General features: G+C 42.4%; 2 long non-coding RNA genes across 4 annotated transcripts in view; both read left to right on the plus strand.

The window, feature by feature from the left end:
• Nucleotides 1-10,843: 10,843 nt before the first annotated feature.
• Nucleotides 10,844-15,412, plus strand: LOC114156638 (uncharacterized). Its single transcript, XR_003597984.1, has 2 exons — nucleotides 10,844-11,964; nucleotides 14,399-15,412. It is a non-coding gene; the product is annotated as an uncharacterized LOC114156638 (long non-coding RNA).
• A 1,127-nt stretch (nucleotides 15,413-16,539) lies between these two features.
• The window catches only part of LOC114154759 (uncharacterized), a 48,731-nt gene continuing 41,551 nt past the window's right edge, over nucleotides 16,540-23,719 (plus strand). For 2 of the 3 annotated variants that reach the window (XR_003597614.1, XR_003597615.1), the window contains exons 1-2: nucleotides 16,540-16,830; nucleotides 18,648-18,790. This is a non-coding gene — a long non-coding RNA (uncharacterized LOC114154759). The remainder of the gene's footprint in view (nucleotides 16,831-18,647; nucleotides 18,791-23,719) is intronic. The other variant, XR_003597616.1, reaches the window with a different exon arrangement.

The following is a 23,719-nucleotide window of genomic DNA, read 5'->3' on the forward strand; positions in this document are numbered from 1 at the left end:
TCAGGTGACGCTGTGTCCATCTCAGAGAACTCACCTGTTTTCTGCTCGGTTTGTCACATTTAGCAGAGCTGCTTTTAAAGAGACTTTTAAACTTTTAAGCTGCTTTTAAAGAGACAAATGTTGATGCAGAAGTTTGCTAGCTGCTGACTCACAGGTGGAATCCTCGTGATTCGCTGCGAAGCTGAGAAAAATCTCACTGTAGATTAGATTCCCTCCTCGCCTCCGCCAGGGTTCCCTCCCGGCGCGCGCGCGCGTGTGTGCGTGTGTGTCTGTGCGTGTGTGTGTGTGTGTGTGTTTGTTCTGCTGGTGCTAATGATCTTCATTTCTCAGCCTAAGTGTTGAGCGCTGCTATTTAAGAGAAGTAACAGTCACACCATCTTGGGTCGCCGGGCGTTTTGCCGCGTCTTCGCAGGTTAGCGGCGCCGCGGATCGGACTGTTGGAGCCAATCAGGTGTGTTTTCACGCAGACAGGTGTCATGACGCCATTAATAGATCTAATGATGTCAGCTGTGCATATTTTCCTCCTGGACTCATTTAAGAATCACACTTCAGATAAAACCGTCAGGCTTTAGCAGCTAAAATGTGAACACAGCAGAGCGAACAGAGATTTTAGCTGCTTTTAGGAAACATTCAAAGTAAAAACGAATCATTTTAGGTTTTCTGTCATAAGGGAAGAAATACAGCCACGTTTTTAGTCATAGTAAGCAACTAAATAAAGCTAAATACTTATCTTTCAGGCTAAATATTTAACTTTGCTGTCTGGACTGACTGACTGGCTGGTAACTGGACTGACTGGTTCTCAGTCAGTAGAACCTCCATGACTGTTGTTGCTGCTGCGCAGCGACTAGCAGTTTTTATGGGTTTGGTGCCGCTGTGGAGTTTAGTTATTATGGTTCATTGATTTTGAACATCTGGATGTTTTATGGCATAAAGAGGCGGGCAGGAACCAGGAACCATTCTCACGGCTGATCGTTGCTGTGGGACTGATTAGCCGCGGCGCAGGGCGGAGCTGCTGATAACTGATGTTGGGACGATAAATCATCCTGAAGTTATTGTGATAAATATTGTTTTGTTTTGAAATGCTAATATTACCATAATAATAATAATGCAAGATCACATTCTAATAAACATTGAGCTGTGGAACTGGAAGACATTTTAAATATCCAAAATAAATAAACAACAAATAAAATGGGCAATTTAACTTAAATCCATAAATTCACTAAATGATTATTTTACCTGCATTTTACTTGTTCATCTAACTTTTCTGAACACATAAATTTAGCAAAGTATCAGAAAATCAAACTAAAATCCTGCTTTTATTTTTTTTCTCAACAAAATTTTGACAGTGTAATTTCACATTTTTCACCAGTTTTAGTCATTAAACTCAATCTGGTTTCTATTAAATCATTTTCTTGTCCATTTCAGAAGCAGAAATCTTTTCTCCTGACTGACCGCCGCGTTTCAAACTTCCTGTCTTGGTTTGAATCATTTCACAGACCAGGAAACGAAGCGGGTCGAGTGTTTTTGTGCTGCTGCACTAATTACAGTCTTTAGATGTTGGATTAGAGGCTGTTTACTCCAGCTGCTGCTCGGTCAGCTCACATCAACCTTGTAGTACTCCTGCTTCACTCCCTACTGACATTTAACAACAGAAGAAGAAAACATGCTCCTTAAAAATACTCCGTCCAATTAAACCCACCTGGCAGCGCCAAAAAAGAACAAGAAGAAGAAAATCCGTCCTGACCAGCAGACAGAGACGCTGCAGTTCACACATTTCATTTAGCTTTTTATTTCAGAAGGTTGAGAGCAAAAACGGTTCAAATGAGCTTATATGTTTTTGGATGGAATCAAAACCAGAAACGGGAGCGAAGAAAAAACAGGAAATGATGGGAAAAAAAACAGGAAATGGTAAAAAAAAACAACAACCAGGAAACGGTAGAAGGATGGAGGCAGAGAAGATCTGCAGCTTCCTGTGTGATCGCTCCAGATGTCAGCAAGAAGAAGAAGGTAAAACTGGACTAAAAATGTAAAATGTTCTGATAAAACTAACATATAAAATATTGATTATTGTGATGATTAATATTAATTGCTCATGTTTAATCATATTTTTATCTAATATCTTGCTAAATGTTTAGCTTGCTAGCTGCATGTTTAGCTCCGTCCTGAATATTTATCTTTCTTTAAATCAGCGATTCTTTTCGTGTCGACATGTTAGCTAAAAACAGGAAGTGACGTCTTAGGGGGAACATTTCCTGTTCACGTTTGATTTGCTTTTAAATTGTTCCTGAGCAACTAATAAAGTTTAAGACTTCCTGTTTATTCCAGAGCAGTGTATTTACATTAAAATGAATTAATATATTATTTCTGTGAAAACTTTTTCCCTGTAACTTTCCAGCTCAGCTCCATCAGATGTTATCTGGTGTTTTACTGCAGAGCTGCTCAAACCCTCCTGTCATGTTACAGGATGTTAGGAAGTGGATTTCCTCTCTTGTCTCACAGCTTCGTGCCTCTAACCGCCCATCAGTGACTCAGCGCTGAACTAACATGCTGTCAGCTGCGTTACAGTCAGACTTACAGAGAGCTACAGAATCAGGTCGGAGAATAAAACCCGGAGAAACCAAAAGGTTCAGAACCCGTCCGTCTCTGGGAACAAGCAGCTTTTATTCCCGCCATGTTTTCTCTGCTGGTTTTCCACATCAGAGACGAGCTGGAGTCTCTGTTTGTCCCAAAATCTGCCTCATCAAGTTCTGAGTCAAAGTGAGTCAGTGAGAAATTAAATTCCCCTAATTAGGTCAGCAGATTTGCCTCCTTTATCCTTCTGCCTCCCAAACCTCCAATCATCCAGACAAATCTCTAATTAATCAGCGACGCTTCAGAGGCTGCAGCCAGTTTCATCCTTCACTCCAGAACAACACGAGGTGTGTGTGTGTGTGTGTGTGTGTGTGTGTGTGTTGGGGTGTGCGTGTGTGTGTGTGTGCGTACACTTCACACAGAGCAGGCCAGTCATAATAACTGTTACTGAACGATAATCATCCCATAAATTATTGCAATAAACAATAATGTTGTTTTGAGATATTTTCCAATAATATGATTTTAATGCAACACATTTTCAAAGATCAAACTTTAAATTCTAAGAACCTTTTAGCACAGACATTTTAAATATCCAGAATAAATAAACAATTATGATTTATGAAGATCTGTGAACAAAATTATCCTTCAGAAAAAAATTTAGTTGATATAGCAACATTTTTATACAACTTTATTTTCAGTTTTCAATTCAATTCAGTTCAGAAATACTTTATTGATCCTGAAGAGAAATTAAATGTTGAAATTAAAATTCTGGCTGTGGTTGGTTCAGAGTATTGTCGGTACTTTAACGTGTTCATTTTGTTAAAAACCCGGAGCCGAAACTTTTGAATTAGCGTTTCTGGTACAGCCGTATATCTGACGCACAAGCTAATCCCGCTAACAGTGACGGAGGACGAAGCGTCTCCTCTGGTCCCACTGGGATGATTTCTGTTTCTAAACAGTGTTGTTGTGTTCATGTGTGTAAAAGCAGTTAGCCTAGCAGAGAAGTTATTCCAACCTAAAATAGCATCTGAATGCTAACATGTAGCAGCTAATGCTAATGTTAGCATCCACAGTCCAGATTTCTAAAGATCTGATGATATTTATTCAATAACTGAGCAGCAGAAAAAAGTTTTTGTTTATTGAAAATGTTGCATATTTTGTCATTATTTCTTGATTAAAATGCAATTTATTAATTACAGTCTTACCATCGTTTTACATATATGGTGTGAATTAAGTTTTGATTAAAGTTACAGTTTGAAAACGTTTCTGAGTTTGGCAGAAATAATGTGACTAAAATGAATGGAAGTGAAACAAAGTCCTGAATTAGATGGAAGTATAAGGACGTGTGTGTGTGTGTGTGTGTGTGGGTGTATGTGTGTGTGGGCGGGTGTATGTGTGTGTGTGTGTGTGGGCGGGTGTGTGTGTGTGTGTGTGTGTGTGTCTCTTGAGGTTCCTTGTGTTTACATCAAAGGCAGACGCTGCAGGCGTCTTCGCTGAAGTTTAGTGAAGTAAAACTTGGCTGTCATATAATCTGATCTTTGCTGGTCGCCGTGGTTCTTACCCAAACGGGTCGGCTGGACCAGCAGCCGTAATGAGAGCCGAGGATGAAGGATTTCTGCTCCAGCCGTTTTCACAAGATGGGATCAGCCACAACATTCATTATTTACCTGGCAGTTATAATCAAATCCCCTTAAAGGGACGGATCACAGGCTGGTTGTGTGTAGTCAGTACCCTACCTGCAGCAGAAAACGTCTTCATTTTGTATAAATCCAGATAGTTGTTCCTAGAAGCTGAAACCAAACCGACCCAATCACCAAATGGATAAACAGATAAATGTCTGGATGAGCAAAACAGAAGTTTTTATCTTTGGACCTAAAAGATAAAAGAATGATCTAGAGTTGTAGATCTAGAGTCAGCTTCAGTTGTTCCAGCTGTAACCCAGAGATCAGGCTGACCTCTGACCTCTGACCCGACCCGTCAGACGGTTTCCAGGCCTGAGGTCGTTTGTCTGATCGGTTCTGCAGCAGTTGATTCATCATGTCTGGTTTCTCTGTGAAAGTCGGATAAAATTAGCCGTAACGGTTCAGACTATATTCTATTAATCAGATTGTTCTTCATTCGTCTAATGAATTCAGAATAAACACCAATATTTATATAAAGTTCTGAAATGAACATTTATTGGGCGAATAGATTGTAGGTGACACAGTTTACTATAAAACTCTGTGATTCACTGGGAGACTTTGAGATCTAATTTCTTTCTGCCGTTTCTCTGCTGTGATGGTCGACTTCAGGCAATTATGGCGCGGCGGCGGCGCGGCGGTCAGCGCTGTTTACGGCGGCGCTGCAGTCAGAGGCTAATAGGAAATTCATCTCAGACTCTCAGCTGGTCTGAAGCAATCAGTCTGATGGGATTCCAGTTGCTGCTGCTGTTACATGTTCAATCTGTCTCCATCCTCTGCGGGTAAACAAGGCTGCCTGCTGGCTGGAGGACGGCGGCGGCGGCGGCGGCGGCTCCACTCCTCCGCTCTGAACCTGAAGCTGCTGCTCAGAGTCTGAAACATGAGCTGGACCAGAACCAAGGCTCATCTTCTAAAGCTCAAATCTTTGTTCTGCTGATTCTGAAAAAACACAATTTCACAGTCGGATGTTTCCACTAAATAAGAAATAAAATCAAAATCATGTCAATAAGCAATAAAATCATGGATGTGAGCATGAGATGTGTTCATAATTCAGCCATGGTGGCGCTAGCGCTCATCTCCTGTCAGCCAATCAGAGGAGACGTCGTGTTGGAGCAACAAGCCCCGCCCACCTTTTGGTGAAGCTGCTGTCGGCCATTTTCCAGCAGAGTTCTGTTCTCACAGCGGCCAGGAGAATCTGAACCCAGACGGGTTCTGGTGGGTTTCATCTGAACCTCTCCAGGAGGAAGCCACAGCCGAGCGCCATGCTGGGTCCGGGTTCTGACCCACAGACGGAACCGCCGGTCCGTTCGGACCTGCTGCCACCGCAGGGGTCCGACGCTGCATCCATTTCCTCATTTCGTTCTAATATGATGGAACGGCGGCTGAAATCTAATGAAGCTCTCCGTTTCCATGGTAATGTGCAGAGGAATAAAAAGGCCCGGTTGCCATGGGGTTTCAGGCGTTTTCATTTTATTGAGTTAAAAGCTCCCTAAACGCTTGGCTGGTTCCTCCATCAGTCGGCCGGAAACAGAACCAGAACCGACTGACTAAAACCAACAGAGGGAGGTCAGCCACTAATGAGCCGAGCAAACACTGAAAAATGATTTTATAAATCTCTGTGGACCAATCAGCTGCCAGATCGTCTCTGATCAGTCCGCTCCATTTCAGGATGAAAATCATTTCTTCATCTGACTGATGAACTAAAGAACATTAATGTAGCATTAATGTTCTGTCAGTTAAAATGTCACATTTTAACTGACAGCCATCTTGGCAGGCAGTTGCTATGACAACAATAAACAAGCCACAAGCTCAGAAGTAGCTCTCGTTCCTATAACGTATAAACAATAAAAGTACTTTATAACTACTACAGTACTCTATCCGCCTGTGTAATACTCAGATAAACATCAGTGATATTTACTGTAGTACTTACTGCTGAACTAGCAGCGTTAGCTTAGCTGATGTAGCTTTTATCTGCTAGCTAACAGGACATGTAGCCTTGTGTTTGTTACTACATGTACTCACTCTGCCAGTCAGCAGAACCTCGTTTTTGACACCAAGAGTTGGTACGTCGTCTAGAAATCCGTTTAAATTTGACTGGATGGATTTCAGGCTGTGAAGTTCCTCCATGCTGGATCAACTCTTCCTGTTCACTAAGCAGTGAACTATGTCACAGTAGGAGGTCAGAGGCAGCGCCTTCACACCGTCTGACATGTTTCCGTTCTCCCTCTCATACGGGTCGATCCCCACAGCTCACATTTTCTTTAGATATATTTCTCCCATCGTTCTGATGCTTTGCGCTGCGCTGGACCACCAAGATGGCGCCGGTCACTTCCTGTTCAGAGTTGTGGGAACTTTGTTGTGGGAATGTTTTTCTGTTTGTGGGACCGTAATTGCAGTGACACACAGTCATACAGTTACCTAAAACTGAAATAATGATCCTATTTATTATCACAATATTGCTATTAAATATGGTGATAAAACTTTAAGTCCAGCTGCACCGTCTGCATCAGTCAAAGACGTTTCCTCATCAGAGCATGAGCAGGTTGCAGGTTGCTGCAGGTTGCAGGTTGCTGCAGGTTGCTGCAGGTTGCTGCAATGTACCTGCATCTCTTCAGTTCCCTCTGATCTTCAGTTTGGTCTTCCTCAGAGCCAGGCTGGGGTCAGAGTTCAGGTTCCTCTGAATTGTTCCTGAAAGTCCTGCTGAGGAAGGAACTCCATCCTACTAAACCTGCTCCTCCTCTTCTTCTCTTCCTCTCCTCTTCCTCTTCCTCTCCTCTTCTCTTCCTCTCCTCTTCCTCTCTCTAACTGAAGTAGATTTTATTTTCTGGAGGATTCAGTGGGATGGATGTGGGTGGAGGCGTGGGAGGTGGATGATTGGAGAGCAGTCGGATGCTTTGGCCTGATGGCGGCTGCCTGCTCAGTAACAATGGTCCGTCTGTAATAAGACCCCCCCCCCCCCCCCCCCCCCCCCAACGAGTCGAGGCGCCAACAAAAGGAAGCGTTGGAATTAGGAACGGATTAAACGTCTATTTTAACGTCTTTTGTCAGGTCCAAACGGAGGGAGAGACAGAAGTGGGCCAAGCTGCGGTTCTGAATACCAAGTGCAGCTAAAAAATAAATAAATAAAAGAAATTAAATAAAAGCTGCAGCTGATGCTCCGTCTGCAAAACGAGTTAAATAAAAACAGAGCTTCTCCAGCAGGTCCAAACCTTTCGCTGCACATTTCATGCATCTAGCTAAACACTAGGGCCTTGTTGCCATAGCAACGGGGATCGGCTGTGTGTGTGTGTGTGTGTGTCCAGCTCTACTTGTTGCTCTAGTGAAGCAGCCATCAGGCTGCTGCTCAGCTTCACCTCACAATTCTTCTTCCTGTTGACACTTTGCTCTCACTTCCTTCCGTCCGTCTTTACTTCCTCCCCTCCCTTCCTTGGCTCCTCCCGCCCTTGTTGCCGTCGGTTACCAGGTGTGTCGTCTGTGAGCGTTAAACAGAGCAGAACGGTTGCTGGAGCGTTCTGGATCCTGGTTCGTCTCTCACGGCCGACGTGTCATGATGCTGCCACTACCAGCCGCTGCTGTGGAGCCATGAAACAGGAAGTTCTGGCAGAACGGGAGGAAATGAGAGAAACGAGGAGGGGAAGAACAGAGGAGGAGCACAGGAACAGGATTTATAATCACAGAACGACACTCGACCCGAACAAACTGAATAATTAAAGAATGAAGCAAAGAACATCATTAATTACTAATTATCTGCAAACTCATCAACACAGATCATTTAGCAACAACTGCTCTCTGGTTGTTCATTAAACGCTCTGGAAAGACTTTTAATAAAATAAAATAAATTTAGTAAAGAGCTGAGTATTTACAGGCTGAATATTTCAGCTGAAGGCAGCAGGACGATTTCTGTTTCCTAAAGACGTTTTGCCTCTAAAACCTGTTCCCCTCCTGGCCTGTGGGGGCGCTGCACCAAGAACCACTGAAGGAAACGACACAAAAACCTCTGAAGACGCTGAGAGCAACTTCCTTCTTCACCAGATGGAAACAAGATGGAGGCGTCAGGTTTTAGTGTTGGAGGATTTCTCTTTAGTCTTTGGCTGAAGACCAGGAGCCATTTCTGCTGCTAGCGCTAGGCTAGCATGTTAGCTTTGGTTGTATTTACCCAGAATGCCCTGCGCTGTAGTCCACTTCCTGCTTTTGGAGTGGACTCTGGTCCGCTTGGCGTTCACATTCAAACTGAACCAGAGTTCAGTTCAACCGAACCCAGACTGAGGTTTGGAGGACCAGAGGTCAGAGGTCGATTAGCGTTCACACCTCACCACCTGTGACCTCAGTGACCCAGTCAGTGTCCTTATCGTCCTGCTCCCCAGTTTTCACCATATTTCTGCCTCTGCAGACCAAACCTCTCCGGTTCCAGGCAGAAGTTCGTTGTTCTGTTTTTGCTCTCGTCTCTTTTTATCGGTCAGATCGTCGATCAGCGGCTCACAGCTTTTTATCGCTGTTATAATTCCTGATAAGCTGATTAAAGGCAGAGTTGACGACCTTCGTTCATATCAGACACAACTGGAGCGTTTCAGTGACTGCTGAACCCTGAACGCTGCGGCGCGTTAATCAGCCGCGGCTTATTAGAGCAACGTTGCCAGTTTCTCTGGTGTCGTCCTGATTTGCTGTGTGGCTGTTTGTCCACTTAGTGCTGATGGAGCTCAGAGGCAGCTGTTCAAATGAACTGTGATGGCCAAAGACTTTATATAAACACTGCTGCTGGGATTTTAATGGAGGCAGATGAACACTGACAGCTTTACTGCTGAGGTTTAGTGGAGCGGCGCCCCAACCGGAGAACGGGTAACACCGGGCGGGGACTCACACCGACTGACAGTAAATACTGGAAAATCATCCTGGACAAAACTGGAAACGGCTTTTCAACTTTCAGAGAGCAAAAAACAAACAGTTTATTTAATAGAAACACGTAACAAGGTCATAAAAATATCTAATGTCATTTTAACTAGCTTTTCATGGAGATTATATTCATAATTTAACAGAACATCAGAGATGCACTGTAAAACAAAGTTATGATGCATATTAGATCAATCAGAAACCAGCTGATCAACCAGGAAGATAAAAATACAAAACAGAATCAGAACCAGATCAGAAAGTGGAGGCTGTGTGGATAGAAATACAAATGTTTGTGATTTGTTCAAGAAATGTTGAACACAAATAAAAATAAAACTAATTTGAACTCAGACCTGAAATGCCTCCAGCTTTCATTTCTCTGTAAAGAATCATTTTTTCCAGCTTTTTGACTTTTTGTCCTTGTTAAAAGTTTTTTCCCAGGAGATTAAAACATTTATGAGATAAAACAAAAACAAACTTTATGCCGTTCATGTTAAACTGAGAACATCCTGAATGCATCAGTGACTGAACTCACACTGTAAATAAATATGCTTTTAATTTTATTACAATCTTTTTATTGCAAGAGAAGATCTGCCAGACTTTGTGCAGCAGGAAGCGGATTGTGTTTGATTAAATCAAGTTGAACAGATCAGAAGGAATCCTCCAGAGACGCTGAGTGGAAACTGGGCTGCAGATAAAGCTGCTGTTTTAAGAAGCTGAAACTGGTGAAGTGAGTTTGTGAGGGTATTCTCTGCAGAGCGAGTCGATCAGACGGGCGGCTGCAGCACAGAGCCGCGTTTCTGCTTACCTGGCTGAGCAGCGGCTCCCTGCAGGAGCTTCTGCAGCCAACAGAAAAACTTTCTCTTATTTTCATCCTGGGTTTGAATTATTTAAAAGTTGCTTCTGTTTGTGCATTCAGAGCGTTTCCCCGCGGAGCGAGGAAGACGCAGCGGCTGAGGAGGAAGAGCGGCTCGGCGTTGATCTGTTGTGTGATTCCTCTGTTGGAGCCGCAGCAGAAAAATTACAGCTGGAAACATGAAAATGATTCTTTGGCCACCGAGCCGCTCTGCTCTCCAGATTATTCTGGAAATGCTCTATTCATGCAGATGTTCCATTATGGGCCTCCTACACACCGGCTTCAGCGGGACGGAAACACAGATGGCGTCTCTGAGTGTGTGTGTGTGTGTGTGTGTGTGACATGACAATAATTCAATGCAGGAAAGGGTAGAGAAAGAGACGCAGGAAAATGGGCTGAAAGAGGAACAAATCGAAACCTCCAGCTGAGTTTGGATCCCGTCCAGAACCGGCCCGAATATTGACACATTTTCATGTTTCAGTTTGTTGCTGCTTTCGTCCTGACGGTCCGGTCGACCCGGTTCTACTGGAACCAGAACTTCATCATCTGCTCCACCTCCAGCTGCTGTGGTTCTGACCCAAACCAACCTGTTCCCCTCCTGGCCTGTGGGGGCGCTGCACCAAGAACCACTGAAGGAAACGACACAAAAACCTCTGAAGACGCTGAGAGCAACTTCCTTCTTCACCAGATGGAAACAAGATGGAGGCGTCAGATTTTAGTGTTGGAGGATTTCTCTTTAGTCTTTGGCTGAAGACCAGGAGCCATTTCTGCTGCTAGCGCTAGGCTAGCACGATAGCTTTGGTTGTATTTACCCAGAATGCCCTGCACTTCTTGCTTTTGGAGCGGTCTCCAGTCCGCTTGATGTACACATTCAAACCAAACCAGACTTCAGTTCAACCGAACCCAGACTGAGGTTTGGACGACCAGAGGTCAGAGTTAGCTTAGCGTTCACACCTAGCGGCGGCGCCCTTGGTGAACAACCCCACCGGCGCCCACTTTCCCTCACTTTCTTCTTCTACTAAGATCCAATTAGCATTATCTGCTGTTACTTCAGCCGTTAACTTTTTGTTTTCTCCCAGCAGTTTCTCTAGAAGCTCCATCTGGTCCGGCGTTCTGTTTTAGCAGTCGGCTAACAGGAAGTTCTTAAACATAGAAAGATCTCCTGGTTCTGTTCTGCTGCTCTGTCTTCTCAAACCTCCAGATGGCAGCTGGTACTGAGCCAGGTTCTGGTTCTGGTTCTGGTTCCTCTCCACTTTCACCCACTGCTGGCCGGGAGGACAACGACTCGATGCTCTGCTGAGTTTCCTCAGATTGAAACTTTTTAACCTTATTAGAATAATAAACTAACGCATTAACTGATAACTAGATTAACTTGAAATGACTTTCTTTGTAAAGTGTTTTGAGCCGCCATTGTTGTGAATTGTCGCCATAGTAACAAACTGAATAAATATACAGTAGATTTTATTCAGATTACACCAAGAAATATCCAATCAGTTCTGAACTGAACATAAACAGGTTCATGTAATCAGTCGAGTAATTTAATTACAAATCACCTTATTTTCCAGAGATAAAGACAAATAAAGATAAAACGTGGATAAATGAACCTTAATAATGAATATTTAATAAGTAGCAGAAAAGTTAGAACATTTTCCAGGTTGACCTGCAGAGAAACGTCCTGCCGTCGCCTCTCCATGTTGTTAGAATATACCAAGTTTGAAGCTCCTTGTTTGTTAAAATTAATATTTTTAGAGGCTCATAATGACGACTTCAGAGGAGAGGTTGGTGAACATCCCACAATCAAAGGAAGTGTGTCCCCGACCTGTTTCCTGTCTCACCCTTCTACTCCCCTAATTGCCCACCTGTGGGCGTCCTAATTAGCCCTAATCAGGAAGAGGAGCTCACCGGAGACCGAGAAGGCTGGGCGAGAAAGCAGACACCACAGAAGAAGAAAGAGGGCCGTGCTGCAGAATCAAGGTTAGAAATGACTTTTAGTAAATTAAAACAAAGTACTTGTGGCATTTTGAGAGACGAGCTAATGATGTGCGCTAAAGCAGAGATTTATTACTGCGCGCTCTGCAGAAGGCTATTAGCTGCAGCTTTGATTTATTCATCGGAGGAACCAAGCGGCACAATAAATATGGAAATAACTGCTGGCCTTTTCAGACGGCGGCTCTGGAGAGGCAGAACCTGGATCTGAAGCTTTCAGATCAGACCAGCTCATCATGGAGCCACCGGATTAATCACAGACACACCGACATGTCGCTCAAATCTAAAACCACATTATCCTCCCAATTTATGTCAGAAATAATCAGAGCAGATGAAAAATAATCTTAAATCAATGCTAACGTTGCTTTATTTACTTCATGATTAATATTATTATTGTTTCCTAGTGATTAATAAAACTAATCCTGATTAAACCTGCAGATTTTCTGCCACCATTGAAATGTTACTGATATATTTTTAGTTTTTTGTGGCTCTAGTGGCAAATAATAAAGTTTATACAGGAAACGGGACGACTGTAGAGTTACACTGTAAAAAGTTAACAGCAGTAATTAAGAGAGTGGGAATTCATATTTCACCATTTCATTTATTCATCCATAAACCTCAGTTTCAAACTAAATATTTACTCAAGCTAAATGTTTCGCTAAATATTTAGCTCCTACTCTACAGGAGCTAACAAAATATGAAGCTCCTAACTAAATTTAATCTGAAATACTTGATTGAAACTTTGTAACGGCGCCTCAAACCGAAGGTCCCAGGATCACCAAACCTTTTACGGTTTCCTCTTCCTCCACCTTCACAGCATCGCCTCAATTTCTAACAATATTTAGTTTAGATGTGAGACAGAAGGACTCCCTCTTCCTCAGGATTGTCTCTTCAGTTTGGTTTTCTGTTTGATTATATGATGGATCTATTAAGTATTGATCATTATATCGTGGTTTATCACTGCTGGTAAAATATTCAGTGTCTGGATGTGAAAACCTGCTGGAGGAAAACCGCTGCATGTTTTATTACCAGAACATGTTGAAGTTTCTGAGGTTTGCAGCTTTAATGTGCCAAAGTGTGAAACGTCTGAACCTGTTTAAACGTGTGGAGAAGTTCTGGAGACAGAATATTTACCTGAGTCCGTTTACACCAAACACTGTCAGCCTGCCTGTCTCTGAGGAAAAACCCAACAATAATTCTGTGTGTAATAATGCCAACAACGCCGCTGTGCTTCAGTGTGAGCACAAAGCATCATGGGAGATGGCGCCGCTTCCCAAACACGTGAAAGCTGCTGGCGTCCGGGCAGACATCAGTCTGCTCTGAATATAAAGAGTCATATTCTCTTCTTCTGGAAAAATCAGATGTAATCAGTGCCAGCTTCATGTTGCACTGCAAAAAGTAATTCTGGCAGTGTGTTGAATTCAAGTTATTTGTTTTACTTTATTTTTGATCATTTTTCTGGTTGGATCATTGTTCGCTCTGGTTCTGGATGCTGAGCAGCTGGAAGGATTTCTGCTCTGACTGTTTTACTTTCTGACAGGTGTGATGGGTAACCGTGGCAACGAGGTCCTTCTCGATTGGTCAAGAAGTCGAGATTTGTTTTCCATTTATGTTTTTATAAGTCTTAGCAACAAAAGGGAGAAGATGAAACATCAGAGCAGATATTATGTTTTATCTGACAGAGTAAAATATTTTTTTTATGTCAGACAGATGGTTGGAGTAAATAAGGGTCAAAAGGTCAAGGTGACGTTCTTCATGTCATGTGGAGCAGGAAGGTTATCCTGAGGCTTCAGTTGTTTTCTCAGAAAGTTTTTGATTTAGTTTACAGAACATGAGATCTGTTACCCTGCTTCGTGTTGCCGATCGGGTTCTGTTTAAATGACTGGACTGGCTGACCCCTAGTGGATGGAAATGTTCACTACATCAGGATGTAACCATCTCCTCTTTATTGGGTTAAACTGTTTCAAACCAACTCAAGCGAAACTTTCAAACTTTTTTGCAAACCGGAGGAAGGTTTTCTGATTTCTGCCGTTTTCATCAACTTTTTCTGATGTGATGCTTCAAAATTTGCATAAAAAATGTTGGTGGGGACTCGGCTACAGTTAATTCAGGATTTCACACAGAGCCAGGCATGTCAGGCAGAGATGACATCATAATTTAAAACTGATTTTTATATCTGCTGGATTCTCTTTGTCTGATATTTGGGACAAATATACAGAGTAAATCTGTTAGGAAGCCAGCAGTTTTTCACAGAACTGATAACTTTAACTCTTTTTCAGCAGTTAGAACTTCGTTCTGCTTCAACATCAACAGAAAGTTAAATCCTGCAGAGGACGCTCCTCTTCCTGACACATTTCTTCTCTCTTCTTATTCTTCTGACCTTCATCTGTCTCCATTATTACATTTTCATGTCATCATTTAGATGTCAAGCGATGGCTGCATGCAGAGAACCCAGCCTCACCTTTATCCCGGACATGAAAGATGGCGTCCGACTGATGTTTGTGGCCGTCGGAGTGGGACTGGAGCGGCTGACAGCTACGGCGCTGGAGCTGCTGCCGTTGCTCCGCGTTGCATCACGCCTCGTCTTCGTTGGACTCCGACGGGTTGCTGCAGACTTGCAGATAGATTTAAATGAGATCCGTGGACTGACTGTTTGTGTTGCAGAACCGCAGGCTGTGTGTAAACACAGTGCTGGATGTCGCCGTTCCGGCTGGAGCTGGAATCCTTGTTTCACTTCGTTAATTAAGGACAACGGAGAACCGGATCAAACTTTCTGCTAGAGAGCGGACAGTTCTCAGCTCAAAGTAGCAAACGTTTTTCTGGTATGATGGGATGTTAATGCTGTTTACATGCTATTCCTGTTTTAGCTCAGAATTAGCAAACATATTTCTATCTGCTCACTAACTAGGAGTAAGATTTTGTTTAGATAATTTGTGTCTGAGCTTTGACTTCCTTAGATGTTGCTTCAATATTTCCAAAAGTGCACCGGTCTCTCCTGAAGCAAATCCCCCCTCACAGCATGATTCTGCCACTCCCGTACATTACAGTTAGGATGGTAAGCATCCCAGTTTTTCCTCCAAATGTAACAAAACCTTTTATGTCCAAACAGTTCATTTTACTTTCATCAGACCTCCAAACACTATTTGATCTGAATTCGTTCCCAAACTGTAATCTGACTTTTTTTTGTTTTCATGTTACGTATCTTCAGTATTATCTATGTTTTTAATCCAGCTAGCTTGTGCAAAAATGGAACAAATTGCACATCTTTCTGAATTTTCCCCATAATTTGAAACACTCAGATGAGAAATTTTAGTTTTGCCTTTATTGCTGCTCAACTTTGTTTATGTTAACTGTTTTCTTGTTAAACTAAAACCTACGCACCTGACTGGGTCTCACAACTTTCATCTGTTGCTCTTTAATTAAAAAAAGGTGTTTATGTTGTTTACTCAGTTATGCTAACATCTCAAAATAACACCTCTGAATATGTTTCTGGGTTTGCTGAAAGCAGAGGAAGCTGCTGCTGCAGTGGCTGAACTGTTTCTGGAGGTGTTGGATGATCCTGCTACTGCCAGCTGGGCTTCATCTCACAGGTTAACCTGACAACCTGCTGCTGTCACATTCAGCTCCTCTACTGAGCGGCTAAACGTTGGGATGAAGCTGGGTGTTGGTTTGTTGGCATTTCTTACTGCCTGCATCGTGTGTGTGTGTGTGTGTGTGTGTGTGTGTGTGTGTGTGTGTGTTTAATCATGTGCATTAATGCCTGCAGCCATCCCCCCCGGCTCTGTGTGGAAACATAATGCGATTGCCACCAGTGGCTCTGATGTCAGTCTCGCTGTGATTCATCATTGTTCAGTCATTTTTTCACTCCTTTAGAACAACTTTCTGTCTCATCAGAGACTTCCTGGAAGACCAATCAGGGACGTTTTCCACGGTGACAGACGCTGAAGGACGACATCCACTGTCAGGAGATCCTGAAATCTTCTCTGGTTTTTATTTCTCACTCACCAAGGTTCAGCGTTAAACACCTGGTCTGATTTCTCGTCTCCCTGTTTAGAGTTTTATTACCAGAATAATAAAACTCTGGTAATGAACGCTAACTATTTATGTTTTATTAGAATAAAAAACGCTAATAGTTAGTTACAAAACTAGTTCAGACCGATTCTTCATAATAATTTCTGCTTCCGTCAATCTGTGATCAAAGGAACCTCATGATAGATGATCATCTATCATAGATCATAAAGATCTATCAGACTGGAGCAAATCTGCTCCATGTGTCTGAACTATACATGGAGACATTGAAGTGTCTTTTTAACATTTGTTAAGTTTTAAATATTAATCCATGCTTGGAGTGAATAGTTTCTCCTTCTCTCCCTCCATCCTCCATTTTGTTTTAACCAAGCGCCACAGAGAGAGAGCACCACCTTACTGCAGACCGTGTTTAAATTTACACCCAGTTGTTTTTCAGTCTTTGGAGTTATTCAGTGAACAATCGTAAAAAATATTCAAAACTCCTCATTGTGTTTGATAAACGTTTCTTAAAAGTATTCAAGTGGCCTACAGAAACCAGATAGTGAAAGCCGAGTAGTTGAAGCAAAATATCAATATTACGGCATAAGCCCCACCCATAACATTCTAACCAATCATATCCCACCTCTGTGTTCCGTACCGGCCCTTCTAACCAATCACAGCTCACCTCTCAGAGTTCTGTACCGCAGGGAACTGCGTAGCTTGGCTCCGCTGTAGCTTCACTAGCTCCGTGTATTAGCGGTGTTCCTGAAGTTCTCCGTCTTCATTTTGTGAACTTTGAACTCGGTGAATCTCGTGTCCAGCTCAGTTTTCTTCCCAGGAATTCAGGTAAAAACCAAAAAGAGTCCAAATATTTTCCTTCAACGAAAAAGAGCCGCTTGAATTTCTTTCATTCTTTTAGTAGCTTCCTCTTTGTTGTGCCGCGCATGCGTGTGTTCTAGTACCGTCTCCATGGTGTGACGGTGCGGTGAGAGGTTGGAGAAGGAGTTAGCAATGGTGGTTAGCCACTCTAACCCAAAACAGCAGGACGCACTGTTGAAGTTTTCCACAGTGTCACTTTATTTTAACTTCGTCCATGTAAAGCCAGGTCTCCACGGTACTAACATTACAGTCTCATACATGAGAAAAGAAACGATAATTCACCGCTCTGCACCTCATCATCACCGATGATCTCCTCTACACCACATGGAAGACGAGTTCTTACTCTGTACAATAGTACAACAAAAGAAAAAGGGAATAGGCGCCCCCTTGTGGTGATACCTACTCATGTCTAGGAACCAAGCAGTATAATGACTGTTACAATGGTGACGTCAAAACCTAACGTGTATTTACAAGATGGAGGGCAGGTTAACATTTCCCCGGCAGTTTATTTAAATAATATTTATTAAATCCTTCTGTAGCCTTTTGAATGCTAATTTAGCAGAGCCATAAATGACCAAACTGCGTTTTTCTTCCTGCTGTCGGAAGGACTGACTACATTTCCCATGACTCTGACATATGCTGCTGCTTTTTCTCTCCTTCAACCACAGTTATTGGCTCTAGTTCATGAATCATTGCTCTGCTCAAATGACAGATAATCTGTTGCTAAAGAACAGATGTAGTAAAAAAAATTTCAAAGATTCACGTCCATTTCTGGGGTAGAGTGTGTGAGTGTGAGTGTGTGTGTTGCTGCACTCTAACCACTAATTAGGCTGAAGACATCCAGTCCTTATGGCATTTGACTGAAAACTGTGAAAACATGCATAGTAATCTTCTGCTGTTGGTTTGCTTCATCCTGGTGGCGTTCTGCGCTGACTGTTGCTGATGGTTTGAAGGCGTGATAACAACGGATGCAACATGTTGATGCACCATTTATACGACCTCTGACCTCTGCACCACCAGTCCAGATTCGGCTGGTCTGGTTGCTGGAAAATGCATAATGTTTCTGGAGTGTGGATTGTTGGAAGAATCTCATTGTTTTTGGATGCACCTGATCAACATCCAGGTTGATGGGAGAACAATCTGAAAGTCGCCAGGAGAATCCATTAACAACACCTTCAGGCTTCAGCGCCTTGGTGGGATTCATTCACAGCAATCGGAGCAGAAACACACAGAAATTTACCGCTGTAATTACTCCTTCTGATTGGACGAGTTGAGATATCACATGAGAGCAAAGAAGTTATTAGTTTTATGTAAAATCGAGTTTTTTGGTCTTTCCTCATCAATTAGCTTTGATCGTCCATGCATGTTTGAGAAATCCTTAAATCTCCATGGCAACCATTCAGCTGTTAAAACGCCTGGGTGGACCTAGCCCCGCCTTCGAGGCGCAGCTCCTCCCCCACTCAGCTCCTTCGGACTAGCCAGCAGCAATTAGCAACCAGCAGGTGGAGCTGCTGAGCTCATTAAAGGAGCTGCTGCTCAGTGTAAAAACATTAAAGGGTTAATAGAGGAACCATGTTGGGATGACTTCCTGGAGGCGGAGCTTCAGAAAGAGCAGGAATTTTTAAAGAGAGAGAGAGTTAAATCAGGAAGTTAAATTTCTTTTAAATCATATATTATATATCTAAATAGTATTTTGATGTAACATTTGATCATGGACTGAAACCTCCTGACAATCTGGAGTTGGATCAGAGTTTTAAAATGTTTGGCTTCATGTCGCCCTTAAGGAAAAGCGAACTTCCCTCCACTGTGGCCTGATAAACGAAGAGACGGATCGGAAGTTCTCCTCTGTCTGCTGGCTCAGCTGCCATGTTGATCCGCTCCGAACAAAGAGGCTTTTTCCAAGCCGCTGAACAACCCAGCTATCCAGGTGTGTGTGTGTGTGTGTGTTACCATAGCAACAGATGTGCGTTAGTGAGGAAGGCAGAGGGGGGTCCACTCCATGCAGTAATGTGAAGTTCTTGTTGAGATCAGAGTGTCGGCTGCACTGCCAGAATAAACATGATAAGAGGAACGAATCAGCTTCAGACATTAACACGGGTTTGGAAAACATTTCACCTGAACTACAACTCAAAGTAAACCAAAATACAGTTTAGCTTTTATTGGTCATAGTAGGAGTTTTAGTTTGTTCATACTTTATTTTTTTAGTATTTAGTACATAATCCACTCGATGGATTATGTTTCCATCAAGTGGATAACGAATACTCAGCAGAAGGTACTATTTTCAAAAAATGTAAATTATTGTTGGACAGCCGACTGACTGGTGTTTTCTCCCAACTTTTGCTGTCACTGTTTTGCGTAGCGCCACCAGGTGGATTATGGAGGGCCGTAATTTGCAGAAAACTGACTGAAACTGATTGGTTCATATCAGATTAAAAGGCTAATAAATAGATTCATAAACACAAAAAACAAGGATGTTATATCTATAATTTCAGTATGTTTTAGGTAGTTTTATAAACACAAAATATAATTCCATATAATGTTCCAGTTAGTTATAGCTAACTATAACTAACAGTTATATTTATAACTGGAATTGTTAGTTTTTCCCCGTTAATTATGTTTTCATTTACTCCTGTTAAAGTTAATTGGTTATTAGTTGTTAAAGTTAACTGGTTATTAGTTGTTAAAGTTAACTGGTTATTAGTTGTTAAAGTTAACTGGTTATTAGTTGTTAAAGTTAACTGGTTGTCTGTTGAGTCTTTGCCATAACGACCCTGGTTTGTTCCTGTCCTAACTCTGAGTTTAGCTCCCGGTCAGACTGATGTTTCACCTCCTGTCACGGTTTCCTTTCTCCTCCTCTTCTCCTCTATCTGCATCGTTTTGCTTTATATTTCTGTAGTTTTGGTTGACTCATTACCAGGATCAGCTGTCGGTGGAAATTCGTCCCTGCTGCTGACAGCTGGACCGTTGCTGCCTGTCACCTGACCTCATTATCTCCCTGCCCAGCTGCTCCACGTTACTAATTAGTGTCACTTTAATAAATGAGCCGTTGACACTTCCTCCCTGTCAGGGTCCAATTGGTACCGGATCAGTTCTAGTTTTGTCTTCGCTGACCGTAAAGCTGCTGTTTATAATCCGTATTTACTGTCGCCTCGGTTTTAATGAGACGCTGACACCTGGGAGTTACCTGTGGGGTAAGAGGCTCAAACAGGAAGCAGTCACACCTGCCCCGCCCCAATCATCCCGGGCTACAGGTCCGTGTCCCGGCAGGACAGGAAGTCATTAAGACTGTCAGAAAAAGCTCAGATTTACATCCTTCAGCTTAATAAGTCCATGCTGCTAGCATACAGTACCAACTTTTTCTATAAAGCTCTTTAGAAATGGCTGAAACAAAAGTACAAACTGTAAAATATAGTAAAATAATAGTCATAAATAAGGCATAGGAGCAATAAAATATTAAACACAGCCAGTTAAAACCAACAAGGTCAAACCATGTCTCGCTTATTACTGAAAGCTGAAGAATAAAAATGGGTTAAAAGCTGAGTTTTATCTGTGAAGGATTAGGAAGCTCCGCCCCCTCTGTGACCTTCACACCTGCAGAGCTGCAGCTCAGCCGACCTGCGGGGCCGAGACGGTAAGCAGGGATGAAGATGTTCAGAGAGGCAAGGCGGGTCGGGAAGGTCGTTCAGACACTTAAAAACAAAAGTAAGAATGTTAACATGAACTGTAAAATCCACCGGCAGCCAGTGAAGTGAGGCCAGCACAGAGGTGATGTTTTCTGTTTTTGGAGTTTGAGTAAAAAGGGATTCAGCAACGACTGACTCACTCCAACATGGAGTCCACTGCAATAAACTCAGAGATGAAATAAAAGCTTAGATCTGGACAGAAAGGATTTTATTTTTCACAACTGGTAAAGATTTTAAAACTTCTTCACGTTAAGATCACTGTCTAACTTAAAACCTGGACCAGCGACAGTTTATTTAAAATAAGCTGTGAGGGATCACAGGTCCACTGTTGCCTTGCAGCGAGAAGGTTCTGGGTTCGATTCCTGGGGTCTTTCTGCATGGAGTCTGCATGTTCTCCCTGTGCATGGTGGGTTCTGTCCAGTTCTCCGGCTTCCTCCCACAGTCCAGAAACATGACTGTCAGGTTAACTGGTCTCTAAATTCTCCCTGTGTGTGTGTGTGTGTGTGTGTGTGGTTGTGTGTGTGTGGTTGTGTGTCCTGTCTGTCTCTGTGTTGCCCTGCGACAGACTGACGACCTGTGCAGGTGACCCCGCCCCTCTCAGAACCTTCGCTGTGGAGGCAGCAGCTCCTCCTGACCCATTAGGGTCAAGGTGTTAGAAGATGGATGGATCACAGGTCCAAACAATATCACCTCTGTTTTTGTTTTTACTCAAGAATTTCAGGTCTAACGAAGCCTTAATATCTTGGCTTTCATTGAAAAGTTCATTTTTCCCCCTGATGGTCCAGTCGACCCAGTTTTACTGGAACCAGAACTTCATCATCTGCTCCACCTCCAGTTGCTGTGGAAACAAGATGGAGGCGTCAGATTTTAGTGTTGGAGGATTTCTCTTTAGTCTTTGGCTGAAGACCAGGAGCCATTTCTGCTGCTAGCGTTAGGTAGTGATGGCAAAGTTACTTTGAAAGAGTAACTTTAATCGGATTACTGATTACTCCTTGAAAAGGTAACTTAGTTAGATTACTGATTACTTGATTTTCAAAGTAACTAAGTTACATTAAAAGTAACTTTGCTAGTTACTTTCAGCAGCGCTCCACCACCTGTAAAGATTACATTGGTCTGAAGTTATTTTATAATGTTAACATCAACAATGTGTCTCCACTTATAAGGTTGAACTGAAGGGGAGATTTTTTAATGGTTACAAAAAAAAGTTACTAATTTTTGCGTGTTTTTGTGTCTTCCACTATTATCTAGAAACTTTAAAAAGGAATGTAGACCCTCCCTGCCCCAGTGTCCAGGTTCTGTGTCACAGAGCTCTTCCTCAGATGTCCCGCTGCACAGATTTGTGACACTTATCTTAATATTAAAGATCATAATGCCGTTTAGTTGCACAACTTTCCAGACTCGTTCATTCATGGCTGTTTTCACTTTTATTGCGCTGTTCATATTAGTCTCCATGTTTGCAATTTTCTTGAGCACAACATGAAGCTCGACGTAATTCAGAGGTAATATATTAACTTGACATTAACAAAGACACAGCGGGACGGATCATCCGGGAAATGATGGACCTGGAAGGCCTGACTAAAACTAACTGGATGTCAGACACATTCTGGGGTTTATGTCTGCTTACTTCCAAGCCCAAATAAGCAACTTCACCTTCAAAAACAAGCCCAAAACCTCAACCCGCGACTCATTAAATTTTATAGCGACTTTATAAAAAAAAAAAAAACCTTTTATAATAATCAGACTTGGCGACCGAAACTCAACAAAATGCGCATCTCCCTCCATTGTTTACATTTCTGTCACTGCTGTTAACTAAGAAACAGCAATCAAGACGCGTAGAGGAAATAAAATTAAAATAGTAAAGCACAGTAACTCAAAGTGGTTTCGATAAGTAACTGTAGTCTGACTACTGGATTTGAAATAGCAATGCGTTAGTTTACTCGTTACTGAAAGAAGTGGTAACGCGTTAAATCTTCTTCTGACATCACTGGCTCTAGGCTAGCATGTTAGCTTTGGTTGTATTTACCCAGAATGCTCTATCAATCAATCAATCAAATGTTATTTGTATAGCACATTTCAGCAGCAAGACATTTCAAAGTGCTTTACATCATTACAAACACAGAAACACAATGCAACATAGAATCAATCATTAATTCAGGTTCCATCAATAAATTTGTAATTGATTACGTTTCAAATACAATCCTAAACAGGTGGGTTTTTAGTTGAGATTTAAAGGAAGTCAGTGTTTCAGCTGTTTTACAGTTTTCTGGAAGTTTGTTCCAGATTTGTGGTGCATAGATGCTGAAAGCTGCTTCTCCTCATTTGGTTCTGGTTCTGGGGATGCAGAGCAGAACCAGAACCAGAACCTGAGAGGTCTGGAAGGTTGATACAACAACAGCAGATCTTTAATGTATTGTGGTTCTAAGCCGTTCAGTGATTTATAAACTAACAACAGTATTTTAAAGTCTATTCTTTGAGCTACAGGGAGCCAGTGGAGGGACTTTAAAACTGGTGTTATGTGCTCTATCTTCCTGGTTTTAGTCAGAACGCCAGCAGCAGCATTCTGGATCAGCTGCAGCTGTTTGATTGATTTGTTGGACAGACCTGTGAAGACGCCGTTGCAATAATCAATACGACTGAAGATGAAGGCATGGATGAGTTTCTCTAGATCTGGCTGAGACATTAGTCCTTTAATCCTGGAAATGTTCTTCAGGTGATAGAAGGCCGACTTTGTAACTGTCTTTATGTGGCTCTGGAGGTTCAGGTCAGAGTCCATCACTACTCCCAGGTTTCGGGCCTGATCGTTGGTTTTTAGTTGTAATAACTGAAGCTGTGCATTGACTCTAGATCTATAACTCTAGATATATAGCTCTAGATCTATAGCTCTAGATCTATAATTCTAGATCGTTCCTCTTTAGGTCCAAAAATAATAACTTCAGTTTTGTTTCTGTTCAGCTGGAGAAAGTTTTGGCACATCCACACATTTATCTGTTCTAAGCATCTGTTCAGTGATTGGATGGGGTCAAAGGTCACCTGGTGACATCGTAATGTAGAGCTGTGTGTCATCTGCATAGTTATGGTAGCTAATACACTGCCTGGCCAAAAATAAAGTCGTCACCAAAAAATGGTCACACTCTCTAATATTTTGTTGGCCCGCCTTTAGCTTTGATTACAGC

The sequence above is a fragment of the Xiphophorus couchianus genome, chromosome 2 (genome assembly GCF_001444195.1).
Source record: "Xiphophorus couchianus chromosome 2, X_couchianus-1.0, whole genome shotgun sequence".
NCBI classification, from domain to species: Eukaryota; Metazoa; Chordata; class Actinopteri; order Cyprinodontiformes; family Poeciliidae; genus Xiphophorus; species Xiphophorus couchianus.